The sequence below is a fragment of the Eubalaena glacialis genome, chromosome 7 (assembly GCF_028564815.1).
Source record: "Eubalaena glacialis isolate mEubGla1 chromosome 7, mEubGla1.1.hap2.+ XY, whole genome shotgun sequence".
Classification (NCBI taxonomy): domain Eukaryota; kingdom Metazoa; phylum Chordata; class Mammalia; order Artiodactyla; family Balaenidae; genus Eubalaena; species Eubalaena glacialis.
This window is the reverse complement of record NC_083722.1, coordinates 101,572,955-101,596,420: the sequence shown is the minus strand read 5'-3', so window position 1 is coordinate 101,596,420 and position 23,466 is coordinate 101,572,955. Positions and strand designations below refer to the sequence as shown.

General features: G+C 39.4%; 1 long non-coding RNA gene across 4 annotated transcripts in view; it reads left to right on the top strand.

The window, feature by feature from the left end:
- The window catches only part of LOC133095547 (uncharacterized), a 76,804-nt gene that overhangs the window by 22,847 nt on the left and 30,491 nt on the right, over positions 1–23,466 (top strand). For 3 of the 4 annotated variants that reach the window (XR_009701628.1, XR_009701627.1, XR_009701629.1), the window contains exon 1: positions 5,017–5,410. The exons of the other annotated variant lie outside the window; for it this stretch is intronic. This is a non-coding gene — a long non-coding RNA (uncharacterized LOC133095547). Of the gene's footprint in view, positions 1–5,016; positions 5,411–23,466 lie in introns of those variants that run through there. 4 annotated transcript variants of the gene reach the window in all.

Below are 23,466 nucleotides of genomic sequence, written 5' to 3'. Positions count from 1 at the left end.
AAAATCATAGCTTTGAATTATGATGAAAACACAGTTTAGGAAAATAAGCTGGAAAAACTAGGTTTAACGGTTAGACCACAGATAGAAAAGTATTTAATATAGGCATAATAATCTGCAAAGAATATATGGATAATTTCTACTGGATATTTATTTTTACTTCTGACAATTTCAAAAGAACTACAAAATGCCATAGAAATATAACAGCTTTTCTCTGATTGGTACATGTCCCAGGGCATGTTTTTGCAATAATAGAAATGTTAGTTTTGCTGTTCACACAAAAAACCTCAGTTTGGCTAATTTAAGTCTTAGGCACAGAATGATGCCTACCAGAATTACAGGGAGATACTGCACACGTTGCTTCCTGTCCTGAGCATTTGAGTGTTGCTAGGCAACAGTTAAAAAGGCACCACATACCTTTGGTGTGACATTGCCAGGTGTTAAAAAAAAAAATGATACCAGGTAAGCTGAGCTGAGAAGCTAGAAATCCATTAGGAATAAAAGATTCCTGAACGAATCCACACTGAACGAGTGTGGTTTGTGTGCCTGCCTGCATGCATGTGGATGTAGAAACATAAGTTATTAGTAGTCATCCACAACTTGTTACAGAACATGCAAAACTAATTTTCTTTAAAATATGTGGTCACAAGAGCAACCTTGCCATGAATACCCTACTTGTTTCAACTGTAAGCAGTGAATCGATTTTTTTTAAGAGGTGAGGGGTTTACAAAACAGCCGTAATAGTAGATTATTCATATCCTCCTCTCCCCAGTTCTGAAAAACCTGGGGAAGAAGGAGATTAAACTGTAGCCTCCAAACCGAGACATCTATAGGAAAAATGAATTAACTTTCATAGGGGTTGCAAATAGAAATAACTCTTTTTTTTTTTTTTTAAGTCAAAGCTCCTGGAATTAGTTTTTCTATCAAGATTTTATCCCTAGGGTGAAATTCAGATGCAGAGTTTAGAAGCTGAGGCGGGGTTGTGTTTTCCAAACACATGCCCTTCCCTCATGCCCTTCTAACAGCATGACGATGGCATCCCTCCATCAACAGGTGGGGCCTATGTCCCATTTCCTGGAATATGGGTGGGCCAATGACAGGGCAGAAGGGATGTCACCTGACTTCCAAAGCTAAGTCATGCAAAGTGACAAAGCTCCTGCTGGGATTCCTTTCTCAGAACTTTGTCTTAGGATCCCTAAGACACACCTGTGAGAGTACCAGCTAGCCTGAAGCCACCTTGCTGGAGAGACCACATGGGAGGCTCCTTAGCGACAGTTCTAGCCTCCAGCTGTTCAAGCCTTCTTCCCACCACCAACCTCCAGACACAGGAGAACCCGCCTTCAAACCATCCCTAGCTGATGCTGAGTGGAGCAGAGACCAGCTGTACCCACTGAGCCCTGCCCAAATTGCAAAGTACTGAGCAAAGTAGTGTTATGCTACTAAGTTTTCTGGTGGTCTGTGATGCATCATTAGTGAACATTAGGATTTGGAGAAAATTTTGTTAGAGTTAAATGCTAAGTAAAAGTTAATATACCCAGAGCAGGGTTGTTTGATCAGCAAATTAATAAACTGTCATTTACAGTGTTAGTGTCAAGTTTGAAGCAGAAAACCACCTTGTCTTGATGAGAGCTGTTGACAAACATGGAACCGTTTGGTTGATGAGCTTCCTTGATATTCTTCTGAAGCCTAACCGTAGTCTAATGTCTTGGTTTCTTAATTATGATAATCAAGTGAACAGGGTAAGGCAGAGGATGTAGTGGTCTCTTAGTTGTCTGCTTCTCGTGATTCTCTGGGTTAGGAATTGGGATAGTGCTCAGCTGGGTAGATCTCCCGCTCCATGTGATTTGGTGGGAGTCACTCACTCAGCTGCCTTCAGCTTGTGGCTGGGCTGGGTTGGAAGGTCCAAGAGGGCCTCTCTTGCACATTGCCTCACCACTCATGTGCTGTGTCTCATCACTCAGCAATGTAACCCAAGCTTCTTTAATGCATGGAGGCTGACTTCCCAGAGAGGAAAGCAGAAGCTGCCAGACCTCTTAGGGCTTGAGCGTGAAAGTCCAAGAATGTCACTTCCACTGCATCCTACTGGTTAAATGAAGTCACAAACCAAGTCAAGGGGAGGGAAAAGAGACTCTACCTGTAGAAGGATGGCGTGTCATGCACATACAGGGTGGGAAGAAATTGTTGGCCATTTAGGAGACAAACGGGAAGAGTAATTGGCTCTGAAGAGGGAGAGAGGGGTTCTAATCCTAGCTCTGCCACTAACTAGCTGTGTGGTTTTGGCCAAGTCACCTGTTAATGCTTAACTTGTTTGTTCACATGCCAGGTGAGGAGAATGAGCCATGAGCTCCAAGATCCTGTCTAGTTCCAACAATTTGCCTCTAATCAAGACAGAACCTACATTAGCCTAGAAAGTGAGGTGGGGGGAGGGTATATAAACAGAAACACAATTAATGAATTATCCAGTTGTTCTCTTCTGGGCTGTTGTTAGCCTGTGTTTAACCTTTAGCTCTGGATGGGCTAACTAGACTAATCAGTCACCATAGGATCTCAGCTTTTGAGGCTTATTCTTCTGTCTTCAGGATCTCAGCTTTTGAGGCTTATTCTTCTGTCTTCAGGATCTCAGCTTTTGAGGCTTATTCTTCTATCTTCAGGACTTTGCTCCTGGTACAACCTACCTTCCCCTTCCACCTCTTCCTCCTCTTCAGCCTCACGGGGTGGGAAGTGAAAATGCTGTTCAGTTTTACACCTGAGTTTTTATCTTTTACAAGGAGCAGGAAGCATTAGGGCTCTGAAGGGAGTTGGAGTAGGGACCCTGGAACTAGGATTTGACAAAATAGTGTAGCCAGGTGAATACCCCTCTGAATATTGTGTTGAACAATCTGTACCTGTTGCAAGATGAGACCTACCCCCTCACCCCCAAAGTGAACTGAAACGGGTTTTTTTGTGTTTTTAAAAATCTTCAACCATGGGCTTTATACTTTTGAAATATACAATTCCTTCAGCAAGCAGTCTCAAAAACTTGATTTCAGGAGAACTACAGGTTGCCACAAGGACCCCCCAAACTAGATCTTCGATCATTATTTGGGAGGTTCAGGATGGAAAAGATCTACAGTGGGTACACAGGGTCTTTACCTTAAGGAGCTCATCACTGAGTAAGTTATCAGGTGCCTTCCAATTTGCAGGCCTAAGTTAGACATAGCAGGTGAGCCCTTACTGGCTATACCTGCTCCAGGAATTTCCACAACAGCATCCAGATACAGGCAGAGCCCTGTGTATCTTACCCCGTTACTCCTTTACCCTAGTCCGTGATTTTTCAAGTTGGGGGTAGGGTGGAGACACTAAAACAATGTGCACTGAGATCTACTGGATCCCAGATGATCATTCTGGCACTAAACTCTCACCCCTCCCTACATCTTTCTACTTTATTGCCAGAACTCTTAGGACTCCTCAAATGAGAAAACAGTCATGTTTTTTGGTCACCATAAGCAATATACAAATCCTCATGCTCAAGAATGCAGCTTATCATTACTACCAGAATAATCCGCTAGATCTGCCACCCACGCCATGTTTTTGGTCTTCATTCTTTCTCTAAGCTCTCTCTGTTATCTCCACCAGCTAGGATCTTCTTATCCTTGCTTCCTTACTATCCCACACCGTCTCCCCTCACAACCTATTTCCAGCGCTTCCATTCTGTCAAAATTTCAGTTTAGGCTCCTACAAATCCAAATGCAGGAAAGATGTTCTTTCAAATGTTATGAAGAAACATGTGATCAAAATCAATCCATGAACAGTCACTGTTCTAAAATCTTTGGGGGAGAGGTGGCAAAGATGAACCAGAACTTTAAGACCTCAAAGCAGTAATGCTTTTTGTTATTGGTTCAATTCTCATTGTTCCTTAATCCTTCTCTATTAACCAGGAAATGAAATCTGGGGGTAGAGGAGCAGATCTGAAGCTATTTCCCCATTATATTTACACCCAGGTTATCAACCTAAAAAAACTGTCCACGGGACAAATATGACAAATGGGGGACAGATGTTCACCTAAGTCCTGTATCAGGAATGCCCCAACTTACGCCACGACAGCTTCTAAGTCGTGTTAAAAACAACAAAAAGCTAGTTATCAAGGGACACGTGTCTTAATCGAGGGACCCATGGCATAAGAATATACAAAACTGACATAAGGCACATATTTCAGGTTTCGAATCTAACATCGCGGTCTACATCTAGCCTTATATTTTTCTTCGTATGACCATACACAAGAAAGCTGCACAAGAATACCTATAATTGGGTTACGTTAATGGAAGAAGTCGAAGTGTCACTAGAGTTGTATGCGTGACCTGGACTGGCCTCTAAGGCAGGCCGATGGCCGGGTGGGCGCCCTCGGAAGAGAGCATCACTCTGAGCCTGCTACTCCTACTGGAAGAGACTCTGCCCGCAGAATGCTCTAGAGATGATCATTACTAAAGGGTGTGCTGCTCTGAAGGAACTGCTGAGGTTCATGACATGAAGGAGTTACTGAGGGTTCCAGAGATTTGCATTTAGACATGAAATGGGGAAATCTGGAGCAGTCCTTTCTGACGTTCCTCTGACAACCCCAAAAGGGCAGGGTGTGCAGCCCGTGACACCCACTTCCTTCCTTTTCCGAGGAAACCCCCCCTCCCGCATCCAGGCCTGCCCGGACCCCCCCCGCCCCCCGCCTTCCAGTAGAACTCGCGGCCTTAGCCGCGCAACAGTCTTCCGACCCCCTCCAAATCCCTACCTGGCGCACGCGCACACAGCACGCGGCCAAGGAGGCGCGGCCGGCTGGGCGAGAGGGGCAAGGATCGGCCAAGGCTGCAGCGCTCCCTCGGGGGGCGGGGCAGCGAGGGGGCGTGGTGAGCGCGAGGCCCCGCCTTGCCATTGTAGGCGGCGGGGCCAGGTGCAGGCCCACGTGAGCAGCCGGCCCACGTGAGCAGCCGGCCCACGGGCTCTAGGGCCCGGGCGCGCAGGCGCACAGCAGGGCTAGGGCGAGGTCGGAGGCGGCAAAGGGGTGAAGGCGGAGGAGGTAGTGCCTGGCGCGGTGCCCTGCAGCTGGTGGCGGGTGGGGCCGGCGGGCGGGCTGCCGCTTTCCCCTGTCGACGGAGGCTGCTGACGGGAAAACGATACGGGAGGGAGCGCCTCGGCCCAGGTCCCTTCCCCTGAAAACCTGCGGGATTTCAGGGCCGAGTAAGCCAAGCAGAAGATCTGGGCAGTGTTAACAAACGGACGTTGAGATTTGCAGAGATCAGCCTTCGAGGCCTCTGTCTGCACGCCGCTGGCTCTGTGACCTCTGGCGTGGCACAGCCTGGCCTCAGTTTCCCCACCCTTCTAGAGGGCTTGCGGCTTGCGAGTGGCCCCGAAGAAAAGAGTTAACGTCACAAATACTACCAGCCTAGTGAGTATTTAGAGCATCTGAGTCACGCCCTTGCCCTCATTTCAGCAAGGTGAAAGTTACACGGTGGTTTAGTGCCAGGGCCCCTGTGTGAGCTTGGGCCTCCGTTTCCTTGTCAGCGCACAGAACGTGCTTCGAAGGTAACGAGAAGGGAGTGTGGAGCGTTGTCCCTGGCACATGCTGGGCTCATAATGCTAGTTCCAGGCGTCAGGCAGAGCAAATGGCGTCGACGTAGAGTTTATTTTAGAGTAGCCAAGCTGTCTGGGGGATGCAACCACAGACCATGCGAGCCAGGGTGCATAGCTGCGGGTAGCGGTCCGTTTCTACTCTGTCAGCTAGCCAGGAAGACGGGATACACTTAATAATTTATTAAGTACACTCCCATTTATCCCTGAGTTAGAAAAGGCTTCCTTGGTCTTCCTTGGTCTAATTTTCCCTATCTCTCTAGTTGGTAGTGTTTTAGAAACGCTAAAAGAAACGTTTCATTGATTGTTCTGAATTTGATCTTACATTTAGTTCTGTTTTTTAAATTTTTTAAAAATAATTTTTGGCTTTCATTGCAGTGCACAGGCTCTTCGTTGGGGTGCGCTAGCTTCTCCCTAGTTGTGGCGCGCGGGCTCTCTAGTTGGCGTGTGTGGGCTCTGTTGCCCCGCTCTATTGCCCCTCGGCATGTGGGATCTTAGTTCCCTGACTAGGGATTGAACCTTTGTCCCCTGCTTTGGAAGAGGGATTCTTAACCGCTGGACCACCAGGGAAGTCCCCATTTAGCCCTCTGATGATGATGATGATGATGATGATGATGATGATGATGATGATGATGATGATGATGATGATGATGATGATGATGATGAAGGAAATGTGATTGATCTGTATTTGGCATGGTTATTAGTGTACTGGATTAATTTGGGATAAAATTGTCCGTACTCAGCAGGAGAGCTGGCAAAACCGTATGTTCAACTGTTACTGGGGCTCCATGTTGAAAGCTTAAAAAATATCCGTGTTCTGTGCTGTATTACCTTCGTGGTCTCAGTAATACCCCAGCTTCCATTGTCTCTAGGGTGGTCCTTGAAAGCTTTTGTTAATTTTTATTTTTCAGACATTTTGACCTTAATCTCACCTTTTCCTACCAGTAACCACTTAAAGATCCTGTTGCTGCAAGAGTTGAGGGAAAATCCATTTGTAATATTATTTGGAGAAGGGTGACCACACCCTTACTTCTACAGTGTTGAGTAAATCAAACTACTGTTCTTACTGGAAAAAACCTGCAGCTGAAACTGGGGTTAGGGATAAAGAAACCCAGCTGGATTTTGCCCCTCAGTACCAGTGATAGTTTCTGTTTGTGGTGTGTTTATCATAAAACATGCTTGGCAAGAATGTGACTAGCTTTTTACAAGTCTACCGTGACTATACATGGTTTATGATGCCTAGCATCTAAGATATGTACAAATAACTGATAGATCCTTACCCCCTTAAATGACTGACAGGTGTTTGCAAAAGTCAGTATTCTGCCCACACAATAGCTCCTTGCTGGGAAAAGTATTTGGTTGGTATTATCTATGACTGATACTTTTAAAATATAGTATTGAAAGCATATGAGAGATTTCGGAGTTTGACTTTTTCATTTATTTTCATCTTCTCGTTTCAGTATTTTAAACAGTTGTAGAACTTATGTGCTGGTGTTAACAACTTCTTGAATTTGGCTTAAAAGAGCTAGTTGTCCTTGGTCTCACTATTTCAGTTCAACATACATTATTTAACAGAGTATAATATGCTGAATAACTGCAAGAATCATAATAAACATTCATTGAGAATGTACCATTTCCATTTATATTTATGTTTATCATATATATCCATTTTATCTCACCATTTTGGACACTGGGGAATAAGACACTGTTTATTATATGTTCTTTCACCTCAGGAAATTTATGACTTTGTTTCCTCTATTTTTTTTAAGAGAAAAGAATCTCTCTGAAAAGTGAAGCCTTTTAATTGTGGTAGAAATCCTAAATATAATGTTTCATTGAGAAACAGTAGTCTCCTTTAAAATTTTTGTTGTTTTTTCTTTGTTTCAAATGAAATAACGAACTCTTACAATGTTAGTGTGGCCCTTAGCCAAAACCAATCATTTCTTACTTTAGTAAACGGATCAAGAATTTTAATTTAATACATAGCAAGTATAATACTTAAGGATCTGCTCATAAAATTGATATTGGATGACAAGGGTTTTAAAACAAGGGTTTTAGACTTCAGAACAGGAAAGGTAAATTTTTGTTTATCCTGGGCTTTATTAAAATATTGGAAATTAATAGTAGAAAGCACTGATGGATTAAAAATAAGCCATTAGACTTTGGGCAACATGGATTAGTCAGTGATACGTATATGTATATAATGTTATGTATATATGTACCATTGTTTGTTTTACAAAAGGCTTTCACTTTATCTCCTCTCATCAGTTCTCCTATATCACTTTAATATAGGTATTGCTTAAGCCATTGAAGAAATGAAGAAAAAATTTCAGAAAAGGAAAAACAAATTCAGAGAAGGTGAAAGGAAATTGCCCAAGGTCTTCTGAGTCCAAGTCCTATAATGCTCACACAATACAAAAAGACATGGTGGGCAATGAATATTTTTGATTGATCCCATTGTCAGTGCAGTCAGTATAGCGGGAATTACAATTCTTTCACTGCGATTGACTCCTCTGTTCTAATTTTTACCCGTTTCTATTAACAAAATAAGGATTTCTGAATTTAACAGTAACAGGAATAGAGTGGTGAACAAGATGTAAAGCAGCCCCAGCTCTCATGGGAGTTACAATTTAGAGAGAGGTAACAGAGAGCAAAATAACTTCAGATTGTTAAGTGCTAAAGAGACAAAGAGCACATAACCCAGCTTAGAGTGTCATGGAAAGATCCCCAGGAAAAGGGTACCTTAATTGATGTCTGAAGGATAAGTAAAAATCAAGTGAAGGCAGGAGGAGATGGACAGTCTCAGTAAAGGAACAGCATGTGAAAAGACGTGATGCAGAAGAGTGCATCCATTGTTCTAGGACCTGGAAAGTACAGTGTTAATCAATATAGATGTAGGGGTGTGTTGGGGGCAGTGGCTTTGGTGAAAGAGGAAAGTGTGAGAGATGAGGATAAATAAGGAAGAAGGAGTCAAAGAACTTTGAATCTGTGAGGAAAGGTTTTGGAAAGTAGGGTAGAAGAATGCTGGGGGCTTCAAGAATGTGAGTAAGAGGAACAACTATTAGGAGACCATTGCAGAAGTCCATGTAAGAAATGATGGTTGCCTGGAAAAGGGTAGTGACACTGCAGATAAAATGAGGATGGAAAAGGGAAGATAACTGAAAAAAATATGTATGAGTAGAATTTTTTTCTTCAAAGAATGGTTTATCGTCCTAGAACATAATTGGTAAAAACTCAAGTTGCATACTGCAGAACTTGCATCTTTTTTAAAAAATATTGAAGTATAGTTGATTTACAATATTATATTAGTTTCAGGTGTACAACATAGCACTTCAATATTTTTATAAATTATACTCCATTTAAAGTTATTATAAAATATTGACTATATTCCCTGTGCTGTACAATATATCCTTGTAGCTAATTTATTTTACATGTCGTAGTTTGAACCTCTTAATCCCCTGCCCCTATTTTGCCCCTCCTCCCTTCCCTCTCCTTACTGGTAACCAGTAGTTTGTTCTCTATATATGTAAATCTGTTTTTTTTTTTTTAATTCATTCAGTTTTATCTTTTTAGATTCCATGTATAAGTGATAGCATACAGTATTTGTCTTTCTCTGTTGACTTACTTCACTAAACGTAATACCCTCCAGCTCCATGCATGTTGTTACAAATGGCAAATTTTCATTCTTTTTTTATAGCTGAGTAATATTCCACTGTGTATATGTATGTGTATTTATATATATGCCACATCTTTTTTTTTTTTTAATTTATTTATTTATTTATTTATGGCTGTGTTGGGTTTTCGTTTCTGTGTGAGGGCTTTCTCTAGTTGTGGCAGGCAGGGGCCACTCTTCATCGCGGTGCGTGGGCCTCTCACTGTCGCGGCCTCTCTTATTGCGGGGCACAGGCTCCAGACGCGCAGGCTCAGTAATTGTGGCTCACGGGCCCAGTTGCTCCACGGCATGTGGGATCTTCCCAGACCAGGGCTCGAACCCATGTCCCCTGCATTGGCAGGCAGATTCTCAACCGCTGCACCACCAGGGAAGCCCATGCCACATCTTCTTTATCCGTTCATCTCTTCATGGACACTTCGGTTGCTTCCATATCTTGGCTATTCTAAATAATGCTGTGAACATTGGGGTACATGTATCTTTTCGAATTAGTGTTTTTGTTTTGATATAATTTCTATTCTGTTAAATTTTGGGGGACTTGTTCTGTGGCCTAGCATATGATCTGTCCTGGAGAACATTCCATGTGCAATTGAAAAGAATGTGTACTTTGCTGTTTTGGGATAGAATATCCTGTAGGTATCTATTAAGTCCAGCTGGTCTAATGTGTCATACAAGACCACTGTTTCCGTATTGATTTTCTGTCTGGACGATCTGTCCATTGATGTAAGTGGGGTGTTAAAGTCCCGTACTATTATTGTATTATTGTCAGTTTCTCCCTTTATGTCTGTTAATACTTTATATATTTAGGTGCTCCTATATTAGGTACATATATTTTAATGAATGTTGTATGCTCTTCTTGTATTGATCTCCTATCATTATATAATGCCCTTCTTTGTCTTTTGTTACAGATTTTGTTTTAAAGTCTATTTTGTCTGATATTGCTACCCCAGCTTTCTTGTTGCTTCCATTTGCATGAAATTTCTTTTTCCATCCCCTCACTTTGAGAGTGTGTGTGTGTGTGTCTCTTTACGTCTGAAGTGAGTCTCTTGTGAGCAGCATATAAATCGGTCTTGTTTTTTTCATCCAATTGGCCACCCTATGTCTTTTGATCAGAGCATTTAGTCCATTGGCATTTAAAGTGATTATTGATAGGTATGTAGTTATTGCCATTTTGTTACTTATTTTCTGGTTGTTTTTGTAGTTCTTCTCTGTTCTTTTCTTCTTTTAGTTTTTACCCTTGTAGTGTGATGATTTTCTTTAGTTGTATGCTTGTGTTTCTTTCTCTCTTGTTCTTGGGTATCTATTGTAGGTTTTTGATTTGTAGTTACTATAGGGTTCATATATGTTGACCTGTAACTATATCTCCTTGTTTTAAACTGATAGTCATTTAAGTTCAAACACATTCTAAAAGATATACTTTTTAAAATTCCCCTCCCCCACGTTTTGTGTTTTTGGTGTCATATTTACATCTTCATGTTTATCCCTTAACTGCTTCTTGTGGTTGTAGTTGATTTACAGTTTTTATCTTTTCATCTTCATACTAGCTTATTTAAGTGGTTGATCCACAGCCTTTACTGTATGTTTGCGTAGGTCCTGACCTTATCGCTTCTCTTGCTTTCCTACCTGACTCCGTGTGGATCTTTCTTTATAGCCTTGCACATATAAGAGTCTTTATGCCTGTCTCCAGTTTGCTTTCAGTGATAATTGCTCTGCATGTAAATGTATTCTTGATGTGTTTGTGCAGGGAGGCAAGTCCACTGTCCTCCTTCTGCCATTTTGATCTCCTCTTATATATGAGTAGAACTAATGCAGTCTTGTGATAGCTTGGATGAAGGGAGACGAGAGTAATGCCTGGGTTTCTGTTTTGGCAATTGAGAGAATAGTAATACTACTCACTGAGAGGAGGGATACAAAACAGGGGTAAAAATTTGAGAGGAAGACTGTGAGGGGAAAGATAAGAGTTCAGTTTTAGACATATTGAGTCTAAACATCAAGCTGAAGATAATGACTTGGGAGGTTTGAGTTGAGGCCAGTGATTTGGGAATTATTGGGGGGATAATATTTGCTTCTCATTACGATTGGGAGAAGATTAGGAATACTAAGAATACTTCAAGCTCTTTTTGAAGAAAGGAATCGTGTTTAATTTACATGACAAGTCTATAAGCAACCTCTAGAACAAGGAAAAAATTGCATCACAAAGAATCAGAGCTAGTGGCTTGAAAAGTGCCTTAATATGGAAAGACACCTAATTTTGTTTTAAAAAATGAGCACTGGGAGGGCCCAGTGGGACGGAGGCTGGGAGACTGGGGCAACTGGCATGCAGCTCAGCGGGAGGCAGGTGCCTGGAGATGTGAATGGGGCCCACATGGCCAGGTCGCCATCCCAGAGCAGGACTGCCGCACCCTGGCCCTGGGCCACCCGCCTTCTGCATGAAAAACCAGCTCCATGACCCCGCAGCACAGGTGCATTTTTTAAAAAACAAGTACTTAGAGGGAGAATTACATTTCAAAAAAGTACTGCAGGGATTGTTAGATTGGATTTTAAAAAAATCAAGAACCAACTCTATATGCTATCTACAACAAACTCACCTTAAGTATGGAGACATAGATAAGTTAGAAGTAAAAAGATGGAAAAAACATATGCCATGCAAAACACTAATCAAAAGAAAGATGAGGTGGCTCTATTAATACCAAAGTAGACTTCAAGAAATACTGCCAAGGAAGAAGACGGGCATTACATAATGAATAAGGGGTCAGTTCATCAAGAACACTTTTAACAGTCACAAATGTGAATGCATCTAACACAACTGAAAGAACCAAAAGGTGAAATAGACAAATTCACAGTTTTAGCTGGCAAGTTCAACTCTCCTTTTTCAGTAATCCATAGAACTAGTAGACAGAAATGAGTAGGGATGTAGAGACCTAAACAGCCCTATTAGCCAACTTGATATAATTGACTTTTAGAGAATACTCCATCCAGCAGTAGCAGAATACACATTCTTGTCAAGTGTATGTAGGAAATTCCCCAAGTTAGATCATATTCTGGGCCGTAAAACAAATTTCAACAAATTTAAGAAATCATATAAAGTATGTTCTCTGATCCCAGGAGAATTAAGCTAGCAATTAATAACAATATCTGGGCAATTTCCAGCTATTTGGAAATTACACAACACACTTTTAAATAACCCTGAGTCAAAGAGGAAGGCATAAGGGGAATTAAAAACTACTTTGAATGGAATGACAGTTAAAATGCAGCACATGCTAAGGCAGTGCTTAGAGGGAAGTGTAGCATAAAAGGCATATATTAGAAACAAAAAAGGCCTGAAATCAATGATCTTAGCCTCCACCTTAAGAAACTAAAAAACAGACGAGCAAATTAAATCCAAAACAAACAGAAAATAAGAAATAATAAAGATAAGGGCATGAATAAAGTTGCAAACAAAAATAGAGAAAGTCACTAAAACCAAAAAGTGGTATTTGAAAGATAAATTTGATATACCTCTAACTAGACTTATCAGGAGAAAAGCTAGACTTATCAAATCAATATCAAGAATGAAAAAGAACTTCACTACAGACCCTACAGACATTAAAATGATAGTAGGGAATATTATCAACAATTTTCTATGTCAATAAATGTGATAACTTAGATGAAATGGGCAAATTCCTTGAAGGACTAACTACCAGAACTTACTTAAGAAGTAGTAGATAACCTAACAACTTTCCCACAGGAAAAATCTGGTGGCTTCACTGGTCAATTGTACAGGTATTTAAGGAAGAAATAATACCAATTCTACACAAACTCTTCCAGAAATAGAAAAGGAGAGAACACTTCCCAACTAATTTTATGAGGCCAGCAGTATACCTCACACCCATTAGGATGGCTACTATCAAAAGAACCAGGAAATAATAAGTATTGGTGAGTATGTGGGGAAATTGGAACCCTTGTGTAATGTTGATGAGAATGTAAAATGATATAGCTGCTATGGAAAATAGTATGGTCGTTCCTCAAAAAAATTTTAAAAAGAGTTACCATATGATCTAGCAATTCCACTTTTACATCACAGGGATGTAATACACATTATATAGCAAATAATACTGTAATAATTTTGTATGGTGATAGATGGTTACTAGACTTATTGTGGTGATCATATCATAATGTATTTGATTGTCAAATCACTATGTGTACACCTGAAACTAACATACTATTGTATGTCAACTGTATTTCAGTTAAAAGAAGGAGGGGTTTGAAGAGATATTTGTACACCCATGTTCATAGCATTATTCATGATAGGTAAAAGATGGATGCACCCCAAGTGTCCATTGATAGATGAATGGATAAGCAACATGTGGTATATGCATGCAAAGGAATATTATTCGGCCTTGAAAAAGGAAGGAAATTCTGGTAATGCTACAGTATGGATAAAACTTGAGGGCCTTATGCTCAATGAAATAAGCCAGTCACAAAACAACAATGCTAAATGAAATAAGCCAGTCACAAAACAACAAACACCGTATGATTCCACTTATATGAGATACTTCGTGTAGTCAAAGTCATAGAGGCAAAAAGTAGAATGGTGATTTTGAGGGGCTAGGGACAGGGGGAATGGGGAAATATTGTTTAATGGGTACAGGGTTTCAGTTTTCCAAGAAGAAAAGAGCTATGGAAATGGATAGTGGTGATGGTTGAACACATATTGAATATATTTAATACCACTGAACTGTACACTTAAAAGTGGTTAAGATGGTAAGTTTTCTGTTGTTTATTTTCTCACAGTAAAGAAAATTGAACAAAATTCATTATATAAAAAGAGTAGAAAATATATCGTGACCAAGTGGAGTTTATCACAAGATGCAAGATTGGTTCACTATTGATAACTCAATCAATGCAATTCACCACATCAACAGACTAAAGAAGAAAAACCATATGATCATCTCAATAGATGCAGAAAAAGCATTTTAAGAAATATTTATTATTCATTTCTGATAAAACTCTCAGAAAACTAGGAATAAAAGTGAACTTCCGCTACCTGATAAAGGGCATGAATGAAAAACCTACAGCTAATATCATACTTAATAGTGAAAGACTTGAATGCTTTCCCCCTAAAGTCAGAACAAAGCAAGGATGCTGGTTCTCACCACTCTTATTCGTCATTTTCCTGAAGGTCCTAGCTAGTGCAATGAGGCAAGAAAAAGAGGCATACAGAGTGGAAAGGAAGAAATAAAAATGCCTTTATTTGTAGATACCATGATTGTGTAGAAAATCCCAAAGAATCTCCAGAAAACTCCTGGATATAGTAGGTAAAATTAACAAGGTCACAAGATCCAAGGTCAATATATGAAAACTATCATACTTTTCTAACAGCAGACATTTGAACTTGAAGACTTTTTAAAGTGCTCTTTAAAATAGCATTCAGGGAATTCCAGTGGTCCAGTGGTTAGAACTTGGAGCTTTCACTGCAGTGACCTGTGTTCAGTCCCTGGTCGGGGAACTAAGATCCAACAAGCTGCGAGGTGTGGCCAAAAACAAAAAACAAAAAAAAACCATTCAAACTATTTAAATACTTAGGGAAAATATAACAAAATATGTGTAAGATTTATATGTTAAAAACTACAAAATTGATGAGATTAGAGAAGACCTAATATCAGTGGTGAGATATTTTGGGTTCGTAAGTTGGGAGACTCAATATTATCAGAATGTAATTTCTTCCCAAATTGATGTGTAGATTCAATGAAATTACAACCACAATCTCAGCAGCCATTTTTTGTGGAAATTAATAGGCTAGTTCTAAAATTTATATTGAGAGGCAAAGAACTTAGAATAGCCAAAACAATTTTTTAAATTTAATTTTTACTTTATATTGGATTATAGTTGATTTACAATGTTGTGTTAGTTTCAGGTGTGCAGCAAAGTGATTCAGTTATACATAAACATTTATCCATTCTTTTTTAGATACTTTTCCCATATAGGTTATTACAGAATATTAAGTAGAGTTCCCTGTGCTATACAGTAGGTCCTTGTTGATTGTCTGTTTTATATATAGTAGTGTGTATATGTTAATCCCAAACTCCTAATTTATCCCTCCCTCCTCCATGTTTCCCCTTTGGTAACCATAAGTTTGTTTTCGAAGTTTGTGAGTCTGTTTCTGTTTTGGAAATAAGTTCATTTGTATCATTGTTTTTAGATTTCACATATAAGTGATATCATATGATATTTGTCTTTCTCTTTCTGACTTACTTCGCTTAGTATGATAATCTCTAGGTCCATCCATGTTGCTGCAAATGGCATTATTTTATTCTTTTTTATGGCTGCATAATATTCCATTGTATATATGTACCACATCTTCTTTATCCATTCCTCTGTCCATGGACATTTCAGTTGCTTCCATGTCTTGGCTCTTGTAAATAGTGCTGCAGTGAACATTATAGAGTGCATGTATCTTTTTGAATTATGGTTTTCTCTGGATCAGTGCTCAGGAGTTGGATTGCTGGATCATATGGTAGTTCAATTTTTAGGGTTTTTTTTGGTTGTGTTGGGTCTTCATTGCTGCACATGGGCTTTTCTGTAGTTGCCATGAGCAGGGGCTACTCCATGTTGTGGTTCAGGGGCTTCTCATGGCGGTGGCTTCTCTTGTTGCGGAGCACAGGCCCTAGGCGCGTGGGCTTCAGTAGTTGCAGCACGTGGGCTCAGTAGTTGTGGCTCACAGGCTCTAGAGCGCAGGCTCAGTGGTTGTGGCACATGGGCCCAGTTGCTCCGCGGCATTTGGGATCTTCCTGGAGCAGGGCTTGAACCCATGTCCCCTCATTGGCAGGCGGATTCTCAACCACTGTGCCACCAGGGAAGTCCCTACTTTTAGCTTGTTAAAGAATCTCCATACTGTTCTCCATAGCGGTTGTACCAATTTACATTCCCACCAACAGTGTAGGAAGGTTCCCTTTTCCCCACACGCCCTCCAGTATTTGTTATTTGTAGACTTTTTGATGATGGCCATTCTGACCAGAGTGAGGTGGTACCTCCTTGTGGTTTTGATTTGCATTTCTCTAATAATGAGCAGTGTTGAGCATGTTTTCATGTGCTTTTTGGCCATCTGTATGTCGTCTTTGGAGAAATGTCTATTTAGATCTTCTGCTTATTTTGTGAATGGGTTGTTTGTTTTTTTGATATTAAGCTGCATGAGCTGTTTGTATATTTTGGAGATTAATCCCTTGTTGGTAGCTTCATTTGCAGATATTTTCTCCCATTCTGTGGGTTGTCTTTTCATGTTTATGGTTTCCTTTGCTGTGCAAAAGCTTTTAAGTTTCATTAGGTCCCATTTGTTTATTTTTGTTTTTATTTTCATTACTGTAGGAGGTGGATCCAAAAAGATCTTGCTGTGATTTTTGTCAAAGAGTGTTCTTCCTATGTTTTCCTCTAAGAGTTTTATAGTATCCAGTCTTACATTTAGGTCTTTAATCCATTTTGAGCTTATTTTTGCGTATGGTGTTAGGGAGTGTTCTAATTTCATTCTTTTACATGTAGCTGTCCAGTTTACCCAGCACCACTTACTGAAGAGACTGTCTTTTCTCCGTTGTATAGTTTTGCCTCCTTTGTCATAGATTAATTGCCCATAGGTGTGTGGGTTTATTTCTGGGTTTTCTATCCTGTTCCATTGTTCTATATTTTATTTTTGTGCCAGTGCCATACTGTTTTGATGACTGTAGCTTTGTGGTATCGTCTGAAGTCAGGGAGCCTGATTCCTCCAGCTCCGCTTTTCTTTCTCAGGATTGCTTTGGCTATTTGGGGTCTTTTGTTTATCCATACAAATTTTAAAACTTTTTGTTCTAGTTCTGTGAAAAATGCTGTTGGTAATTTGTAGGGATTGCATTGAATCTGTAGATTGCCTTGGGTAGTAGAGTCATTCTGACAGTAATGATTCTCCCAATCCTAGGACATGGTATATCTTTCCATCTGTTTGTGTCGTCTTCTGTTTCTTTCATCAGCATCTTACAGTTTTCAGAGTACAGGTCTTTTGTCTCCTTAGGTAGGTTTATTCCAAGGAATTTTATTCTTTTTGATGTGATGGTAAATGGGATTGTTTCCTTAATTTCTCTTTCTGATCTTTTGTTGTTAGTGTATAGAAATGCAAGAGATTTCTGTGTATTAGTTTTGTATCCTGCAGCTTTACCAAATTTATTGATGAGCTCTAGTTGTTTTCTGGTAGCATCTTTAGGATTCTCTATGTACAGTATCATGTCATTTGCAAACAGTGACAGCTTTACTTCTTCTTTTCCAGTTTGGATTCCTTTTATTTATTTTTCTTCTCTGATTGCCGTGGCTAGGACTTGTAAAACTATGTTGAATAAAAGTGGTGAGGGTGGACATCCTTGTCTTGTTCCTGATCTTAGAGGAAACGTTTTCAGCTTTTCACCATTGAGTGTGATGTTAGCTGTGGGTTTGTCATATATGGCCTTTATTATGTTGAGGTAGTTTCCCTCTGTGCTCACTTTCTGGGGAGAATTTATCATAATTGGGTGTTGAATTTTGTCAAAAGCTTTTTCTGCATCTATTGAGATGATCATATGGTTTTTATTATGTTTGTTAATGTGGTGTATCACATTGATTGATTTGCAGATATTGAAAAATTCTTGCATCCCTGGGATAAATCCCACTTGATCATGGTTTCTGATCCTTTGAATGTATTGTTGGATTACGTTTGCTAGTATTTTGTTGAGGATTTTTGCATCTATGTTCATCATTCGTATTGGGCTGTAATTTTTGTGTGTGTGTGTGGTATCTTTGTCTGTTTTTGGTATCAGGGTGATGGTTTTGGTATCAGAATGAGTTTGTGGATGTTCTTTCCTCTGCAATTTTTTGGAATAGGTTCAAAAGGGTAGGTGTTAACTCTTCTCAAAATGTTTGATAGAATTCTCTTGTGAAGCCATCTAGTCATGGACTTCTGTTTGTTTGAAGTTTTTAAATCACAGTTTCAATTTCAGTACTTGTGATGGGTCTGTTCATATTTTCTATTTCTTCCTGGTTCAGTCTTGGAAGATTGTACCTTTCTAAGAATTTGTCCATTCTTCTAGGTTGTCCATTTTACTGGCGTAGAGTTGCTCATAGTAGTCTCTTATGATACTTTGTATTTCTGTGGTGTCAGTTGTAACTTCTCCTTTTTCATTTCTAATTTTATTTTATTTTTATTTTTTTGGGGGGGGTTTAAAAATGTTTTTTTAATTGAAGTATACTTGATTTACAATGTTGTGTTAGTTTCTGGTGTACAGCAAAGTAGTTCATATATATTTGTGATATATATATTATATATTATTTTTCATATTCTTTTCCATTATGGTTTATTACAGGATATAGAATATAGTTCCCTGTGCTATACAATAGGACCTTGTTGTTTATCTCTTTTATATATAGTAGTTTGTATCTGCTAATCCCAAACTCCTGATTTATTCCTCCCTCTCCATTTCCCCTTTGGTAACCATAAGTTTGTTTTCTATGTCTGTGTGTCTTCATTTCTAATTTTATTGATTTGAGCCTTCTACCTCTTTTTCTTGATGAAGCTGGCTAAAGGTTTATCAATTGTGTTTATCTTCTGAAAGAACCAGCTTTTAGTTTTATTGATCTTTGCTGTTGTTTTCTCTCATTCCTGTGAGAAAACCTCAGCAATGTAATTACTTTCCTGTTCGTGGGTTGCCCACCCAGCGGGTATGGGATTTGATTGTATTGCGAAGGCACCCCTCCTACTGTCTTGCTGTGGCTTCTTCTTTGTCTTTGGATGTAGAATATCTTTTTTGGGTAGGTTCTAGTCTTTTTTTGTCGATGGTTGTTCAGTAGTTAATTGTGATTTTGGTATTTTCATGAGAGGAGGTGAGCTCAAGTCCTTCTACTCTGCCATCTTGTCTCCAATCATGCTGTTATCTCAATCTCTAATTGCTTTTTATTAAATAAACTCTTTCCAGTGTTTTTCAAACCCCCTGCTGGCTCATGATGAAGCTTTTTTGGGTCCTCTTTAAAGATGGGTGTCTGCTGTGGTCAATCAGAGCTACCTTGAGGTTTTTTTTTTTTTTTAAATATTTATTTACTTATTTGTGTCGGGTCTTAGTTGTGGCAGGCGGGCTCCTTAGTTGTGGCACGCTGGCTCCTTAGTTATGGCAGTCAGGCTCCTTAGTTGCAGCAGGCAGTCTCCTTAGTTGTGGCATGTGAACTCTTAGTTGAGGCATGCATGTGGGATCTAGTTCCCGGACCAGCAATCGAACCCGGGCCCCCTGCCTTGGGAGCACGGAGTCTTAACCACTGTGCCACCAGGGAAGTCCCAACCTTGAGGTTCTTATATACCGGGAAGCTGGAGATCTGGGATGGTGCTGAGCATCAAGAATGGCCCAGAGTGAATATTCCAGTAGGCTGTTCTGGATTTCTCATTATTTTTTGTGGACTCCATAGTTTGGCTTCTGTATCCACCACCCTAACCCAGGAGAAACTTCCCCGAATTCATTGCACAAGCAGTGCAGAACAGTACAGTTTCTCTACTCCTCGGAAAGCTGAGGTAAGATTTGCCACTGGCAAAATCAAAGCTTCTGGGCTGCTGTTTTTTTTGTTTTTTTAAAGTATGGTAAGAACATAAAATACAGAAGATGAGATCTACTCTCTTAATAAATTAGTATACAGTATTGTTAACTACAAGCACAATGTCATGTAGCAGATCTGTAGAATTTTTTATCTTTTACTACTGGAAGTTTATACCCATTGAATAGCAACTCCTCATTTCTCCTTTCCTTCAGACCCTGGCTACCACCATTCTTCTTATACTTTGATGACTGACTACTTTAGATAACTCATATAAGTGGAATAATGCAGTATTTGTCCTGGCTGGCTTATTTCACTTTGTATAAGGTCCTCAAATTTCATCCATGCTGTAGCATACAAAAGGATATCCTTCTTTTTATGGCTGAATAATATTTCACTGTATGTATATGCCACATTTTCTTTATCCATTCATCTGTTGACTAATATTTAGATTGTTTCCACCTCTTAGCTCTTGTGAACAGTGCTTCAGTGAACATGGGAGTGTAGATATCTCTGATATCTTGATTTCAATTCTCTTCGATAAATACCCAGTAATTGGATTGCTGGATCATATGGTAGTTCTATTTTTAATTTTTGAGGAACCTCCATACTGTTCTCCATAGTGGCTGCACCATCTGACATTCTCACCATCAGTGTACCAGGCTTACAGTTTCTCTACAGCCGCACCAACACTTGTTATTTTGTTTTCTTGATAATGGCCATCCTGAGAGGTGTGAGGTGATATCTCATTGTGGTTTTTTGATTTGCATTTCCCTGATGATGAGCATCTTTTCATATAACTGTTGGCTATTTGTAGATCTTCTTTGGAGAAATGTCTCCCCAAGTCTTTTGCCTATTTTTAGCCAGCTTATTTGTTTTTTTGCTGTTGAGTAGTAGTAGTTCCTTATATATTTTGAATATTAATCTCTTATCAGTTTGCAAATACTCTCTCCCTTTCCATAGGTTGCCTTTTCACTCTTGATTCTTTACTTTGCTGTGCAGAAGCCTTTTAGTTTGATGTAGCCCCACTTGTCTATTTTGCTTTTGTTGCGTATCCTTTTGGTGTTCAAATCAGTGCCAAGACCAGTGTCATGAAGATTTTCCCCTATGTTTTCTTCTTGGGCTTTTAGAGTTTCAGGACTTATATTTAAATTTTTAGTACATTTTGAGTTGATGTATATGTATGGTGTAAGATAATGGTCCAGTTTCATCCTTTTGCATGTGGATATCCAGTTTTCCCAGCATCGTTTGTTGAAGAGACTAACCTTTCCCCGTTATGTATTCTTGGTGTGCTTGTCGAAGAGCAGTTGACCATATATGAAGACAATGAGATATTGGTGAGTGGAAAGACACATAGGCCAATGGAATAGAATACAGAGTACAGGAACAGACCACACAAACATGGTCTGATTTTGGACAAAGATGCCAAGATAACTCATTGGAGTAGAGATAGTCTTTTCAAAAACTTGGTGCCGGAATAATTGACATCCATATTTTAAAAAATGAACCTTGTATGTATACAAAAATTAACTAAAAATGTGTCATAGACCAAAATGTAAAATTTAAAACTACAGCACTTCTAGAACTTCCTGTTGCATCTGTTAGCCACATGTGGCTATTTAAATTTAAATAATTAAAACTAAATACAGTGTGACAATTCAGCTGCTTAGTTGTTCTAGCCACGTGTCAAGTCCTCAGTGGCCATGGGTGGCTAACTAAAGCTGTATTGATTAGCTCAGATTACAGCATATTTCTTTTCTTTTCTTTTTTTTTTTTTTGAGCTTGGTGGGAAAGGCTTTTCTGTTTTTTTTAAAATATATTTCATTATTATTCTTTTACATCTTTATTGGATTATAATTGCTTTGTAATGTTGTGTTAGTTTCTGCTGTATAACAAAGTGAATCAGCTATACGTATACCTGTATCCCCTCTCTCTTGCACCTCCCTCCCACCCTCCCCATCCCACCCCTCTAGGTTGTCACAGAGCACTGAGCTGGCCGCCCTGTGCTATACAGCAGCTTCCCACTAGCTATCTGTTTCACACATGGTAGTGTATATATTGTCAGTGCTAGTCCCTCAGTTCGTCCCACCCTCCCCTTCCCTCCCTGTGTCCACAAGTCCGTTCTCTATGTCTGCATCTCTATTCCTGTTCTGCCACTAGGTTCATCAGTACCATTTTTCTACATTCCATATATATGCATTAATACATGGTATTTGTTTTTCTCTTTCTGACTTACTTCACTGTGTATGACAGACTCTAAGTCCATCCACATCACTACATATGACTTAATTTCTTTCCTTTTTATGGCTGAGTAATATTCCATTGTATATATGTGCCACATCTTCTTTATCCATTCATCAGTCGATGGACATTTAGGTTGATTCCATGTCCTGTCTATTGTAAATAGAGCTGCAGTGAACATTTTGGTACATGATTCTTTTTGAATTATGGTTTTCTCAGGGTATATGCCCAGTAGTGGGATTGCTGGGTCATATGGTAGTTCTATTTTTAGTTTTTTAAGGAACCTCCATACTGTTCTCCATAGTGGCTGTATCAATTTACATTCCCACCAGCAGTGCAAGAGGGTTCCCTTTTCTCCACACCCTGTCCAGCGTTTATTGCTTATAGATTTTTTGATGATGGCCATTCTGACCAGTGTGAGGTGATACCTCATTGCAGTTTTGATTTGCATTTCTCTAATGATTAGTGATGTTGAGCATCTTTTCATGTGTTTGTTAGCCATCTGTATGTCTTCTTTGGAGAAATGTCTATTAAGGTCTTCTGCCCATTTTTGGATTGGGTTGTTTTTTTTTTTTGATATTGAGCTGCATGAGCTGCTTGTGTATTTTGGAGATTAATCCTTTGTCAGTTGTTTCGTTTGCAAATATTTTCTCCCATTCTGAGGGTTGTCTTTTCGTCTTGCTTATGGTTTCCTTTGCTGTGCAAAAGCTTTTAAGTTTCACTAGGTCCCATTTATTTATTTTTGTTTTTATTTTCATTACTCTAGGAGGTGGCTCAAAAAGGATCTTGCTGTCAAAGAGTGTTCTGCCTGTGTTTTCCTCTAGGAGTTTTATAGTGTCTGGCTTTACATTTAGGTCTTTAATCCATTTTGAGTACATTTTTGTGTATGGTGTTAGGAGGTGTTCTAATTTCATTCTTTTACATGTAGCTGTCCTGTTTTCCTAGCACGACATACTGAAGAGGCTGTCTTTTCTCCATTGTATATTCTTGCCTCCTTTGTCAAAGATAAGGTGACCATATGTGTGTGGGTTTATCTCTGGGCTTTCTATCCTGTTCCATTGATCTATATTTCTGTTTTTGTGCCAGTACCATACTGTCTTGATTACTCTAGCTTAGATTAGAGCATATTTCTATCATCACAGAGAACAGTCTTATGCACTGCTGTTCTAGAAGAAAACATAGGAGAAAATCTTTGGGATCTTAGTTAGGCAAAGATTTCTTAGGACACAAAAATTGTGACCATAAAAAAAAAAATGGATAAATTGGGTTTCATCAAAATTAAAAACTTAAGGTTTTTAAAAAGCTGTGCTAAGAAAATGAAAAGACAATCCACAGACCAGGAAAGAAATATTTTCAAAACATATATTTGATAAAGAATTGGCAACCAGAATATTAAAAAATTTTTCAAAATTCAA